The sequence below is a fragment of the Marmota marmota genome, unplaced genomic scaffold (genome assembly GCF_001458135.2).
Source record: "Marmota marmota marmota unplaced genomic scaffold, marMar, whole genome shotgun sequence".
Classification (NCBI taxonomy): Eukaryota; Metazoa; Chordata; class Mammalia; order Rodentia; family Sciuridae; genus Marmota; species Marmota marmota.
In genome coordinates, this window is record NW_025999842.1 from 56,556,911 (window position 1) to 56,573,913 (window position 17,003).

The following is a 17,003-nucleotide window of genomic DNA, read 5'->3' on the forward strand; positions in this document are numbered from 1 at the left end:
CTACGCCATGCCTGTAGTCACCGATGCTACATCACCAATGCTACATCACCTGAGCTCACAGCTCCAAGACCAGCACAGCAGTGAGGAAGGATTAAGGCTTACTCTACTATGGGCTCCCCACTGTTGAGATGGACTTCTGGCCCAAGACTGCTGCAACTAGCCGTAGAAGATGGAGTGACCAGAACAAAAGATGGATAAACTGGAACCATGCATGTCCAATTGACACCAGGACTCTTCAGAGGCTCTATGCACAGACAGACCAAAAGATGGGTCTTTCTTTTCTTTTCTTTTTTTTTAATAGAAGTTTAGTTATTTTATTTTTTTTATTAGTTGCTCATGACAATACAATGATCTTGACATATCATATATTTGAATCAAATGGGGTATAATTTCTCATTTTTCCAAGTGTACAAGTTGCAGAATCTTTCTATTGTTAGTTTTCACCATTCTGGTACTAATTTTCAAAGATTAGTTCTATTCATGTAACCCTGTTCACTTCAAAGCAAATGGAACTTTACTCTACACTATGTTGCCCATGGTTAGGATAAGGAAACTAATTTCTCAGCCACCAAAGCCATTCTAAGCTACATTATAACTGAGTCTAATAGCTGCAAGGAGCTGTGCAATCTCAGGGATGCATCCAGGCCCATGGTATAGTTGGTGTTGATGCAGGTAGAAACTTGAGTCAGTCCTGCTGGAGAATGACTGTTTCTAGAACAGGTTTAGAGTCTCTTTCTCTGTATTCCTTCCCAAGGATAGCTGTGTTGTCTGAGTTTGGGGGCTGCGTGATCAGTCCTTTGGCTACCAAAGCTGAGTTCCACTGCATCTCATAGCTATAAGGATGGATAGTCTAGGGGTAGGGAGACAGGCCTATATCAAGGCCAGCAATGAGACAAGAAAGAATCCTGATGTTGGAGCAGGTATAGAGACTCCACATGTAAGCTGTAGCCTGGGTATGGAGGACTTTGTTTTCTGCCTGCTACTGAGTCTCATCATACAGGGGGAAAGCACTGAGATCTAAAGAAAAATACTATGATAAAATCATGTCCTGCTTCATCCACAGTGAGTGGAATCTTGCTCCATCCTTTAATGTCCAATTTAGGCGGGGGCTGGTGGTGTGCCATAAACTCCAGGCTAACTCAGGGCTAATGGCTCAGTCTATAGGTACTAGTCTGGGTAGAGAGGCTCTGGGACTCTGCCCAGAACTGGTTTTCACCAGATAGTCCTGGAGCTAAATTTCAAATTTAAAACCTGAACTCAATTTCTTCCTCTTCCTCAAAGAAGGAAACATTCCTTTCACAGTACTTGGAGTTTGGGGAGGTATAAATTGGATAACTGTTTCCTTCCTATCTTCTTTATTAAATCTTTTCTTACTACTATACAAAACCAGATACTGTAATCTCTTTTCAGTTTTTTTTTTTTGCTCTTATGAAGATAATTTACTGTATGAAGAATTATTCAAATTGATGTGATTGTGGGGAAATGATTGCTGAAGGGTCTTGCTCAGCCACCATCTTCTCTGCCCATAGACCTGGAACATTTGCATGTTAATATTTGATGATCCTCAAATTCTCCATGTTCAAAAGTGCATGATAAACATGAATAATAAGTTCATAAGATTAAAATGTTTAAGAATATATAGAATGAGTTGACAAGTTGCATTAAAAAGTTGAATGTATAAAAATGTCAAAAGAAAATTATAGAGATACAAAATACAGAAATAACTTCATGTTTTATTCTAGGTCTTAAAGTGAACAAAATACCCAATGAAGATATTATCAGATTTGCTAATCAGTCTTTCATTGCTGTGGCCAACAAGAATAACCTGGAGGAGGAAAAGTTTATTCAGGCTCACTGTATAAGTGGTTCAGTCCATGGTGGTCTGACTCCATTTCTCTGAGCCCAAATAAGGCAGAACACTGTAGCAGAAGGGCTTAGTGGAGGACTACAGCTCCAGTCCTGGTAGCCAGGAAGGAGAGAGAGTAAGAAAGGGAAAAGAACTGCAGGGAAGTTGAGCCCTTCCAGAGTACAACCCCAGGGACCACTCTCCTTCAGCCATGCTCCACTTACCTAGAGATTTGACCCATTTAGTTCATTCAAAGAAGATGGATTGATTAAGTTATGGCTCTCACTATCTAATCATTTCACCTCTGTATTCCTGTATTGACAGGAGGCTTTGGGGGACACCTCATATTTAAATCGTAACATCAGGTGATCATTCAGCAGGATAAATCTATCATTACCTGTTTTCTGATCCAAAGTCAAAAAGTTGTGCACAAACTGCAGGAACATTATCAAGTAAAAAGGAAATATGAGACTGTATTCAGTCATGCCTGAAAGGTTCAAGCAAATTGAACAAGGGGATTATTTCTCATACTTCCTTGTCACTGACTTCAGTACATTATCTTTTCTCCCCCAACCATTATCTGCGTCTTCATGTTCATTATAATTAATTGACTAAAAATTTGATTTGGGGCCTGTTTAAATGACGAGTCTGTATTTTATATTGGTGCTATTCAAAAGTGGATGACTGTGTCATTATAACTCTACTCAGGGATAATTCTAAAGTAAAGTAAGAAAGAAAAAACTTTGGGCAGAATTTTGAGCAGTATAATTTGTTTCCACTTTCATTGGCCCACTTTATTTGGCCAGGAATACAAATGTACTCTGATTCATAAGCAGCTGCTAATAGTTTGACTGAAAGGTCAGGGACTTGGAAGAAGTAAAGTTGGAAAATTGGATGTCTGGGTAAGGGGTATGATTCTTCTTTCAGAATAAGTCCAGAATTTGAAGATATTTATGTCTCATATGAATAATCAGCAAAAGAGAATCACTACAGAGAAGTTTCTCAACAATTAAGTGATCATAATAACATCTACTGTGACTATCAGTTAGCTTCTATCCCAGACCACTATAGTACTTGCTCAAGGGTTCTGTAAACAAAAGGTATATAGTATCAGGAATAGAAGATATTAACAGATTTTAAAATATGTTATTCTTATCAAGGATGACCTTGTTAACATGATGTTAATAGCCTAATATGCCAATAGCAAAAACTAGTACTGAGCCCCAGTTAAGGCATCATTACACAGGGGACGAGTCAGGCAGTAGGTGGCAGGTACATTACATTGGACCTCTTCTTTGTAAAGTGAGCAGAAATTTCTTCTTCCCTTGGGTATATAGTAACCCCCATATATTTTCTTTATCTACCAGGATTCCTTATACCTGATCATTGGTAGATTTGAGGAGTACCTATATACCACCATTATATGACACATGCCATTGCTTCTTATGAAGGAATTCATCTTCCATAAAAGAAGGTGAAGCAATTGGCTCATGATCATATAATTTACTTGTATTAGCACTTCACATAGAAGAGATCATTTTAGTAGAAAGAAAACATGGCTCCCTGAAGATTTGATTACAGTGTCAAATGGAAGTTAATATTTAAGTCAATAAGAAAACATTATATTGTGTTAACTTCATTTCCAGAATACAAGAAGAGGAAGTAAAAGAAACTCTTCAGTGTTGTGTCTAATAATCCATTTGCAAAATCTTTGTTTCTTTTCTCGAGAATTTCTAGTTTTACTACAGTGGGATTTGTCTTTCTGTAAAGGAAGAATTCTAATCCCCTGGTACAAAACACTGGTTCTAATGAATTAAGAGAAAATGCCACATGCCTATTTTTTGCTCCTTATGGCACTAACTCAGCAAATTGAAACGGGGTTATTCTTATTTGAATGATTGATCATGAATACAAAGGTGAAATAAACTTCGAATTTTGCAATGAGGCCAAAGAAGAATACATATGGGACCCATAGGAGTCTCTGGGGGTTGCTCTTTGTACCCTTTTTGAAATAGTAAGGACTATTGATAGAATAAGCAAACATAAAACAGTAGGACTTTTGAAGGTTCAGCCCTTTTATAAGGACGGTTCGAGTCATACTGCCTAAGGAAGTGTTGGCCAGCTGAAATGTTTTTTTGAAAGAGGATATGAGAAAACTTATAGGAGAAAGAAATCATAAATATTAACAGCAGTTATGGCTAGTTTCCAAATGTGGTCTAAAGTTATTTTATACAGCTTCTTCTGGCTTTTTATATATGTATGTGTTAGTCTATATTAAGTATATTCTCTTCTCTTTTAAAATTTAATATATAATATACTGGTGGTTAATTTTGTAATTTAGTCTTTGCACGGCAGAATGATAGGTAAAATTTTGACTGAATTAGATTTGTAATAAATATAACCAGTGATGGCTATGGGATTGTGGGTCTCATTATTTCTGTGAGAGATAAAGGACCTTATATGTGGAGGATATATTTTATTAGATGCAATGAATCATAGATTTGTTTTTTGTTGTATGGAAGTTCACATAGGATAGGTGTGTTTGGATGCTAAAGTACTAAATGGGTTGACTGTACTTGTTATGAAAAATGCCTCTTATCATAACTCACTCTTCTTTATCTTAGGACACTAGAACTGGACTTGATATGTCTTCCTCCTTTGCCGCCTCTAGAGAGGGTTCTTGAAAGACTCTCTAAAACAAGGGAAGTAAGAAGACTCTTTTTACTGTATCTGGTGTGCTGTTTCTCAACATGATAGCCAATAGAGAAGCATGTGGCAAGCCTGTCAGCACTCACCAACAGTCTATGCAAAAAAGCTGAGGCCAGCACTCAGCATGTTTTCCCATAAGCCTGAAACCACTCCTGTGCTACAACTATGGCCATGCTCTTCAGAGAGGTTTTCCAATGCCAGGAAGACTCACTTTGACCTATATCTCTTCACTATGGGATGTATGTCTGTTCTCCCCCTTGGAAAAAAATGTCTTACCTTTGCATGACTAGGAACCTTATCTAAAGTTTTTACATCCTTCATTCATTCTTCACATTCTCTATGCCCTAGAGCATCCTGATACTAAAGGATCTCAGGAAGAAATGAAATGATCCCATAATGAAGAACAGGAGTCAAGAAAGGAATGATAGGCACAGGGAAAGGTAATTAAAGATGTAAATCCACGTTGCTGTGTATGATGATGAAGTCTGTAACATATGACATAACAAAATGCATGGTAATAAAATCATTAGATTGAAGGTGGTTGAACCCAGCTTAGTGAATCAGATGCTTGCATTTTCCAGAAAGTGGTTCAGGTACTTTTTAAATTTTTATTTTAAAGTCAAGATGAGCATTGTTATATTGAGGATAAACCATAAAGCAATAGTAAAACTATGTACAATTGAAATGCTAATGGAGAAGAAATACTGAGCAATGCTATTAGTAACAGTAGTTGGTTACTACAAAAGCTGACAAAATAGAGAAAAGAAGCAAATGTATGAAATAAAAGTTAAACATTAAAAGAATGTTAAATATAAACTCAGATACAATCATTCTCATAGTAAAGGTCAATGGATTTTGTAATTCCAAACACAAGAGAAATACCATATTGATTTATACTACAATCAAACCAAGTTACATGTTGGTTGCCTTACAAATCAAGAAATAGAACTCTATAGAATGTAGAAAAAGAAATCAAGAAAGAAAAGCAAAATACCTTCCAAAATAAAGCTGGCAATTTCAGATGAATATTTAAAAATGATAAAAGATTCTTCAGATTTGAAGCTCTAAATTTCTGTGTACCTATGTAAGTACCTACATATATTTTATATATATATATATATATATATATATATATATATATATATATATATATAGTCCCTTATCAGTTTGAAATAATTATCATTTTTATCATGTTTATAGATTAAAAGTACAAGTTATAATCAGTCATATCATGATGATCATATATAATATTTTAATTAAATATAAATTTAAATATATAAATTGTTTTGGAATTTATAAATTTACTATCAATTGAACTCTTATTTAATTTAATATATAGACTCTTTGCCATATCCCATGGTTTCTCAATGTTTCTTTCCAGTCTTAATTTCAAACCTCTCCCCATACCAGTTTGTAATCTTTTGGGTCTATGTTTTTTCATTAATTATTTTATATATGAGATTTACTTATAATATTTTGTGTAGCAGTCATTATTTGCTAGATAGTATCTTGTTTTCTGAAGACACTACGATTTAGGATTATTATTATTATTGATGAATATTTGGATTCTAGGCTTCTTCCTTTTGACTCTTAGGAATAATGCTTTTTATGATTAGCATCGTTTATGTCTTTGGTAAACATGTACTGTTTTAGGAATAAAATGTAGAATTCCACTTGAGCTTGGAAAGAAATCATGAAACTTTAGGAACACAAAATGAGCATAGATATATTGTGGTCAGTTATTATAATCTATATGCCATCACAATTCTTTGTCATTTGTCGATATCAAATTTATTGACTATTATAACAATTTCTCAAATGTTTCTCAAGTGTTCTTCAATTTGTGTATTCCAACTTGGTGAATATCTTTAATTTGTTCTTTTTATGTTGCTAAAATCCACATGTATTATTCCTGATTATTTTTGTCCATTCCATTTAGCTCTAGGATATGTGTTTAAAAATACCCACTAAATTTGTAGATTCAGTTGGGCAAATGTGGCTTTAAGTATTTTAAAATTATATCCATAGCTACAATTAATTTTAGAGTCATTAAACTTTGTTTAAATAAAATTTTAACCATTAGGTAGTGATCCATATATCTATAGTTGTACTAATTTTACTTGTGTGTTTTTTTATAGCCATTTAATTAAAACAGCATCTTTTGCTTAGTTTATAGTTGATGTATCGATTTCTAACCTTTGAAGTTTGATTTTCCCTTTCATTACAGTTTAGGATTCCCTCCTTAAAATATAATGTCCATAAATTATGTATTTATATTAGTCTGAACTTCTTCAATTTTGAAATCTTATTTTATATTCACTTAATATGACTTAATTTATTGTAATATGCTTGCATTTATTTCTATTACAGCAATCATTTTCAATCATTTTTAGATTGAATAAAACTTTGAAGAAGTTCACATGTTTTAAGAAACCCCTGAATAAAAATTATGCTACATACAAGTGTAATATATTAGCATGATTAATGAATGGTGGTAAATTGTTGGTATTCTAATACAGTAATAATTGGATTTTCAATTTTTGGAGGGGTATAAGAGATTGAACTCAGGGACACTCAACTACTAAGCCACATCCCCAGACCTATTTTACATTTTATTTAGAGACAGGGTCTCACTGAGTTGCTTAGTGCCTTGGTTTTGCTGAGACTGGCTTTGAACTAGTGATCCTCCTATCTCAGCCTCCCAAGCTGCTGGGATTTACAGGTGTGGGTTTTCAATTTTTAATACAGAATAATACATTTTGTGTGGATCTGTTCTAACAATTTAATATATGAGTTTTAAATATTTTTTCTCCTACCTGATTCTAAAGTAATTTAAGTATAGTTAAAAAAATCTTTTCCCAGTAATTTTTGTAAATTAAAAAAAAGAAAACTTCTTAATTTCTTTAAAATGAATACAAGTTCTGATTTCTACTATTTAAAATTTAAATAGGCATCTTTACCATAAGATAAATGAAAGAGAAGTTTTCTTCTTTCCCATATTAGAAGTAAATACAACTTATCAGCCAGATTTTCTTGAAATGAAACATACTAAGCTTAATTTACATTTCTTGATATTGATTTTTATTTCCTTTTAAATATTTTAGAAATAATAAAGTAAATATTTGAATAATGATTCTAATTTGATATTATTTGATGTATTACAACATGAAATATGTTGATATGTTTGAATGGTAAAACTACTAAAACCATAAACCAAATACATCTGATTAAAATTACAACAGAAAATAGTTTACTATGATTTTGTAAAATTATTCCAATATGATCAAATTTCATGTTAGTTATAGTACCATTATACACATATTGGTTGTGTGATCTTTTCCACTACTACACAAGACTGAAAGTTATTTTAAAATCAAATATAAAGAAAAAGTTTGTCTACCTAATATGAGGTCTATGCTTGTCCTTTTTTTGTGTGTGTATGTGTGTGTGTGTTCTCACAATTACTTAATGCTGATTCACTTTTAGTAAACATACATGATTTTCTTTTCTTTCTTTTTTTTTTTTGTGGTGGGGTGGGTACTGGGGATTGAACTAAGGGGTATTTGACCACTGAGCCACATTCCCAGCTCTATTTTATCTTTTATTTAGAGACTGGGTTTCACAGAGTTGTTTAGCACCTCACTTTTGCTGAGGCTGGATTTGAACTTGCAATCCTCTTGCCTCAGTCTCCTGAGCTGCTGGGATTATAGGCATGTGCCACCATGCCCAGCTACGATTTTCATTTTTAACTAATATGAGAAAACTCCTGTCCCTGGTTTCAAGGCCTGTTAAACAAGTAGAAGACTTTATAAACGTGTATGAAATTTAAAATTATATCAAAACTTTCAGGCCTTTTTTTGTCTGATTGGAGGGTTACACTTTTTCCACAGAAATGTAGAAACTTTCTAGAGAACAAGTAATACCATTAATCAAAGCACAGGTCACAAAATTCTTCTTTTAAAGTCAAGTTCAGAGGTTGGAAAGTAATGAGAGAAAGGAGCCCCCTTCCTGTTATATCCTTGATTTGAAGGGGCAGAAACAACATTAATCCTCATTGTTCTGGAGTTCTCCAGAGGGTTTTAGATAAGGGTTGGGCCTTGCCCATTTCCTTTCTCTGTCCAAGTCTCAACAGCAGTGGAAATATGTCAAGATTGCTTTTGCAATATTATTTTTAAAATATAAATGATATTTACAAATAGATGATTTTGTTTTCATTTAAATACAAAAATCTTATCAGAAAAAAATATATTCTCTACAAAATAAATCCTGTGTCACATGATGAAAATGTTTACCAGTTAGGCTGGTTTCTGTTGCCATTTTTCATTCTCGAAGCACTCCATAAAATCCATCTTATAATTTTCCTGAAAATGCTGCTATAATTCCTGTTCAGCAAAAATCCTATTGGGACTCTTTCTGTTAAGCCACTGGATTCCTTTGTTTAGCAGGAGCTGTTTTTTTTTTTTTTTTTTTTTGGTGTGTGTGTGTGTGCGTGCACGTGCATATAACGTAAGTGTTTATACATTTTTTAAAGATTCTTGAGTGAGCATGTCTTGACTTTCTAACATTGCTTATTTTTATAGCATTACTCTTTACTTAAAATTTCATCTCCATGGGTTTCCCTACATTAGTGCCTTGTCTGAACAACCACTGATTTATGACAATATTTGGACTTCGATTTTATAAAAAATGGTGAAATGCTCATTGAGCCAACTGTTGGTAGAACAGTTAAGTGCAGATGCTAATGTAATTCCTGCAAGACAAAACTTCTATTTAAGATATGAGAATGAAATATTAAATGTAGCTTGTCTTTTGCTTGTTTTATACCACTCTTAGTAGAGGAAAATTTACTGTGAATTTCAACATAGTTTATAAAATATTGCAAATGCTACAGAATGACATTTATTGGTGAAATCTGTTGACTCATCCACTTGGATAGTGAAGCTCTAGTTTTTCAGTTTATTACACAAAATATCCTCAACCTTTTGTGACATATCATCAATACCTTAATGATCATACTCCTTGAAAGTGGAACGTTTTCAGCATCTTGTCTTAGCAATTCCCTTACTATAATTTTACATACTGGCATTATTAGAATTATACTAACTTTGTGATTTATTCCAAATGAAGGCTTTAATTAAAATAATGTGTATTAGAAATCTCTAGGAGATGAAATGGGATTAAACATTTCTACTATGAGAAAATATTGGTCCTGCCATATGATTCAGCTTTTCCATTTTTGGTTATATATGCAAAGGAAATTAAATGATTATACCAAATATATACCTACATACCCATGTTTATTGTGGTGCTTTTTACAATAGTGGAGGTATCAAATTAGCCCACAAGTGGGCCCATCAGCAAATCAGTGGGTGAAGACAGTATGGTCTATATGCACAATTGAGTATTGTTAGTCCATAAAGAAGAATGAAAGCTTCTTATTTTCAGAAAAGATGGGATGGAACTGGAGGATACCATCCTAAGTGAAATAAGCCAGATACAATAAGACAAGTATACTTTCTCTTATGTGGGCAGTCTCCAGCACTGGTGGATTAAGTGGTTAAACATTGTCCTGAATGGCAAGATTTGTCCTTTGTCCTTTGTCTGCAGAACCTGAACATTGGCTTTTCATACAAGATGGTGGCAATTTGGCTATGCACATTCCACAGGATTCCATAAGGTACAATGATTATCCAGAGGAAGCTAGGGAGTTATATTTTACTATGGTTCTCATGCATATGAGGAAATCATTTTATAGAAGCCCCCAGTCCTCCAAATGAGACTTTGCTACAATTTGTTTATATGTCTTTGATAAATCAGTGGCAAAAGGACTTAATTACCTTGTTGTCTATATATGTATTGTTTAAAGTTAAATTTAAATAGATTAATCAAATAAAATATATGATTGTAAAATTAGGAGTCTTTGTATTTTAGACTATGATTTTACTTTTTAAGTTCTTGTTTGAAGAAGAAAAAATAATTGTTTATTAAACATATGTTACAATAGAAGACCAAACATATGCCCTTCTCACAATTGTTTTTATAGATTTTACCATCAGATTTTACTTCTATTTTAAAATAAGATAGTAGCCTTTCATGCTGATATAATAATACCAAACTACCATTTACAAAAGTTTTATAATTTTAACTCTGCTTTATGGTATTTACTCACTTTCAGTGATTTTTTTTTCTTTTTGTAAATACAGGAGATATTTCAATAAACCATCACAAATAAATTGGGTATGTAAAATTTGATTCATAAATTTACAAAAACCAATGAAAATTATGAAATTAAAATATGCCATTGAAATTCTGGTAGAAATTTATCTATGCACTATTTAAAATAGCCCAAATCATTTAACTATTATAATTATTCCACCCATGATTCACAGGGAAGTTCATGTGTCAATAAATTGAAATGAAAATAATGCAATTTGGTTAATGGGCTATCTAAACAGCTTTGCTTCCCTTAGGATATTTGTGAAAAAGAAAGACATCAGCAGTATTAGATTTTTGCTTGAACTTCTTATATGAAAATTTGATTATCATCATAAAACTGATGATTAACATACATGAGTTCTTCCTATGCTACAGCTATATAAATAAGTGGAAGAAACAGCATCTCTACTATTTCTACAATTTGCTCCTATAAATTCACAATTCATAATTTTGGTTTTATAAACCTTGGCTATTTAAGTTTGCTCCCTCCTCTGTATCTATCGCTTGTAAATCCTTTCCAATGCTTAAAAAGGTTATAACCAAATGAAAAAAATTAATAAATAAACAAGAGAAAAAGTACCCAAGAAATAAACTGTGAAATATATTTGTCCTTTAGCAGGTAGTAAGTAAAGAACATTTCAAATGTATTTAATTTTTGTGGAATTCTATAATATATTCTGTTTTGTACTATTTTAGATTACCTAATAGAAATAAACAGTAATAAACAGCTAGGTCTACAAGTGTTTAAAAAAACAGTGGATATTGCAAATTTGCAGACTGCAAAAACTACTTATGTGTCCTACATTTAGATCATTTCATAGAATCTACTACCCCACCAGTCTGTTTTCTTAACAATTTTAGCTTCTAAATTTCCAATATAGTTAAAGCATTAAACAGAGTAGATTGTACTGTTCCATGTGCCTCAAGCAGCAAAATTAGAATATGTTCCCCTTTATCAAATAATAGAAATGTGTCTGGATGTTTTTGAAGTCAAACTTTTCCTGAACATTAAATTTGTGAAGATATATACATTTTCTAGAGGAAAACAGAAAGCAGTTTGAAAAAGCCATTAAGGATTGTCCCGGAAGGGTTCAAAAGTCAAACATTAAATCAATCTTAAGATGACTTGAGAAGTACAAGATTAAGTTAATGGAAAATATTCTTTGTATAACATTAGATGGAGTCATTATATTTGCAAGTTGGTAGAGAAATGACAAATTAAAATCATATATATTTGATTCTCTTTATTCATGGTAGTGTATTTTCTAAATCTTCTATGAACACACCAAGTTAGCAAATACCAAACCAACTCTCCTAGTGGAAATAATACAGAGTTAAGTACCCTCAAGTTTCTGGTTACAATATTTTTGCCAACAGATTAATAAAATATATAACCTTGTTGTAGCTGTTGTTGTTGTTGTATGTGTGTGTTTCTGCTTTAAGACTCTAATTAATATGTAGTGTTGATTCATTAACATTGAACTCAGGGTCCATAGGCCTAACACTTGTGCCAGAATCAACCTCATCTAACACACAGGCTTTCCCCCACAAGACACATTCTTTTTGTGTTCTTGTGCTTAGGAACAAAGGGTCATACTTTAATACTGTCCTTGGAGAACATTTTAAGCAGAGAAATTACCAATAAAAAATATAAAAATGCAAAAGACATAAACTAAATAGATCATGAAAAAGCACTTGTTCAAAGAATATTAGATGAAATAAGGCAAAGAATCAAGCTGTTTGACTTTTGCTAGGAATGTTTGTGGTGGACCATTAAAAGTTTTTGCAACATTTTATGTGTTTGTTAATGTACATGAAATTGATTTGGGGGTTACAAAAATTTTACCAAGTAGATAACTCCACAAATAGACAATTTACAAATATTGAGAATACACTATATGGAAAAAGAGATAGAAAAACGTTTTATTATTTTAAACATCTAATATTTTAATTCAAACTAATAATTACCACAAAAGATTTATAACGAAATAATTATACCTACAGAAAAAATTCAGGAAAGCAAAAACCTTCTATTAGTCCACTTGTATAAACTCAATGTAGTACCTTGATGATTCAAAATCGCCACTGCTTCTCAAATTTATTGAACATCAGATTTACCCAGATGTTTGTTAAAACATAGATCGCGTCTCCCACTTTCAGGGCTGAGAAACACTGGGCTAGATTAAGTATGAACCGGAAGACAATAAATCTACAGGACTCTGGTTTAAAGAGACTGCATGCGCCTATTTTGCCTTTTTCCTGGTTTTCTACCTCCCATGAGGTTGTATTGCTCTCTGGTCAAAAACAGAAAAGTGAAATGAAAATAAAGTAAACATCTGATGAAGAACAGCTACTCTAAGTCTTGGATCAAAATCCACCATCCCTAGGTTTCACTAGTACATGGTACTTGTGTTGCTTGAAAGAATATCTTAATGTACTCAAGTAGATTCATGGTGGAGCTGAGAAATATCCCAAGAAAAATTAAATTGCAAAGTGACTAAATAGTGGGAATTCAAAGACAAAATGAATACACCACTTGTACCTCAGAGGTTTGAATCTAGTAAACCCATTAATATTTCTAATCATCAACATTCTAATGTTATGGGCATTGTAAAACAATTCTTGTCTTTGAAGTGTTGAAACTCAGAGAGCAGTTCTCTAAATCAGATCATACAAGGAGTTATACAATTAAATATAATTACCTGATTTTAACTTGGAAAAAATACAGCAAGTTTTTCAAAAACTGTTCTTAAAGAGAACTCATAGGAAAAGCTGATGTCAATGCTGGAATTTCATATGAAAAACACAAAGGCATCTGACACATCTCCTGACATGCCTTATTGACAGCTATGCTATTGGTAGGAATGATGATTTTGCAGTAAGATTCTGTCTATATATCTAGCCACACTTCAGAATTGCTAATGAGATTATTCAATAATATGTATGGCTACATACTACTAATAAAAGAGTATTACCCTACAAGTATTGTGTCCTATGAAGTATATCATTATCACAACTTGCAAAATAATTTAAATTAAATTTTAATACTATAAAATCAAATCTCTATAATTTTCCCTGTTGTTTGAAATCTAGTGGTTAAAAATGACTTAAGTAAAAACTACAGTGAGATAGCACTTCACACTCATTAGGAGAACCTGTATCAAATACTTGCACGCACAGACACACACACACACACACACGCGCGTGCACACACACACACGTATACACATAAAGGCATCACCCAGAAGTAAAGAAGTTGGAACTTGTGCTCGTTATTGATAGAAATGTAAAATGGTACAGGTCCTATAGAAACAGTATGGCAATCCCCCCAAAAAAAAATAAATACAGAATTTCCATATGACCAAGCAATTGCACTTCTGGGCATATACTCGAGAAAATTGAAAGTTGGAGATATTTGTACACATAGGTTCATAGCAACATTATTCACAATAACCCAGAAGTGGAAACAGTCCAAATGTGTCATGATGAATGAATGAATAAGTGAAATGGGCTATGGACATACAATGAGTATAATTCAGTCTTACCCAGGAAGGAAATTCTGACACATACAACAGCCAATTTGTGGTTTCCATTATATGAGTACAGAATTCATGGAAAGTGTGATTATAGCTAACAGGGGTTAGATGAGAAAACACTATGGGGGGTTGTTGTTTATTGCAGTTTTACAAGACAAAAAGTTCTGAAGACTAGATACAAAACCATGTAGATGCACTTAATGTCACCAAACTGTCCACTTCAAATTGTTAATATGGTAAATTTTTTGTTGTGTATTTTATGATTAGAGTTATTTTTAAAAGTTGAATAGGATGGGAGTACAGTTTTGTGATAGAGCACATTATTTGCATGAAGTGTTCTGGACTCAATCCCAAGATCCAAAATAAATAAATAAAAATCAATAGATGGAAATAAAAAAAAATAAAATCTAATGATAATATAAAGCTTTGCAAATGAAATGTTACTACATATAATGTATTTAAAACTCTCTTTTGCATTTTTTTCCTTTCTAACAATAGACAGACTTATACCATTGGGGAACCACATGGTGTTGCTTCATGATAAAAGCAGTTGACATTAATTCAGAATAAAGAATTTGGTCACAAATTGAAATGAATTTTTGTGTCAGCAAATACTATCGAGTTACATAGAAAATACTGATGAAGATTGGGAAAAAAACTCCAACAATATGACAAAAGTATGTTTCCTGAGATTTTAAACTTATGATATTTATTAGCTTCTCTTTTTCTATGGTAACTAATGTGCTAAAGAAATATATTCTTAATATGTGCTCTTAATATTAGGGCAAAAAGGTGGCATGTGTAACTGTCTATTTGACTTTAGCCTTTTTAAAATTTGAAGTAAGAATAGTCAAATAGCAGCACACACACACACAGTGTATTTGGGGGTTCATTATTGCAACCAAAACTCAAAGCAAAAAGTGTACAAAGTAGTAAGCAATTTATCAGTGTGATTAGTTTTATAAAAATAGATGTTCAATAGGTAGTATGATCATTGTAATATATTATGATGAATGGAGAGAGACCAACAGAATTTCTGTAAGAAGCTCTCTGTTTATTAAGGTTCAAAGTGCTTAAAGGAGTGGTCAAATTTAATGATATTATAAAGTTTTGTTAAATGTTCCAAATATACTAAGATTTTTATGATTCTTAAGTGAATTTGTAGCCTACATCAATAATGTTCACTATCATCAATGTAATAGTTTCTAGAAAGGACTTTTAATGACAAACGGAGGAATTTGAAGAATATCCAAAACAAACTGGTGTTAGGAAATTGGATCTCAACCTGAGGGTTTCTGCACTTGCTTGGTAAGGTAAGTTTGCTTGGACTGGGGTTGTTTTTCTCTTTGACATAGCTGACATATGTCATAACAGCCTTCTAGAAGAATGGTTTAGGAGCATAAAATCTGAACCAAATTGCAGACATTGATGTGCCATCTCTGGAGTTTGCTATATGTTCTATCTCAGACTAATTAATTTACAATTTTGATTCTCAATTTCATGACTTATAAGTTGTAGATAATAAATCTTATTTGATGGCAATTAACAGTGTACTTTGTGATAAATTATATTAAATAGTTATTGGTATTGCTTAGGTTGTTGTAAATTGGTTGGTATTTTTTCTTGTTTTTCAAATAGTCAATTTCTGCTCAATCTAATGGATAACTTCTCCAGAAGAGGTAAAAATATCAACTCGAGACATATACTTTGTTCCAAGTTAACACTTCTGATTTCTCTGTGAATGTAGGGACGTCTTAGGACCCATTTATCGTACCATAGGTATTCATTGAGTAAGTCAACTGTTAGCATCACTAGGTTGCCAAATTTTTAGTCACTATTGTAATAGAGTATCTACAGAATATACTGCCTGTTTAGTTACCTGGATTTTCTTATCTAATAGAACATGGACAATTTTAAAATAGTCTGAAGAAAAGAAAGCATTAGGGCCATCCTGAGAAAGACAATCAGCATGGCAGGGCTTTTTCTTCAACCTTAATCCATGATGTAGGTATGTTACCATTTGGCTGGAAGTGATTATCATGCTACTAACCATAAGAACCTCAAGTTAAAGTAGTCTTGGTGGCAAACTCATCCAAGAATGTATAAGCAACAGCATTCTAGTGAAAAAATAATGCAAAAGAAAATAATCTTGAAGACTCAGAAGAAGATAAATAATTCCCTAGGGTTTTGGTGTTTTGTTTTTTTTTTTTTTTAGATAAAAAATAAATGTGATGGACTAGCATTATAAATAAAATGCAAGCATATAACAGGAGAAAAGATACTTTGAAAGAGAAAAATAGGGAGAAAAGAAAATTGGTTAAATTTACTAAGAAGTATGAGATAATAGATTGCCAGGAATTTAAAATGCAGTATCTTGCTTAAAATGCATGTGGGAAGCAGCAAATTCAAATATGGACATTGCCAAAAATCTCAACAGTGGTTTGAAGCAAAAAAAAAAAAAAAGGACAAACATTAAAATAATAAAAAACTAAAAGATAATTCTGGTGGACAAAGAATCGAAATCTGATCTAAGCATTGCAGGTGTCTCTGAGAAATAAATAAAATACTCGAAAGAGAAATATCCTAAAATCTCTAATCAATGGGAAACTTAAAGATCTATGTCAATTTCTTTTCTTCCTAGATAAATTATTTTGTAACAAAAATATAAATTATGTGTTTCTATGTTGTGGGAATAT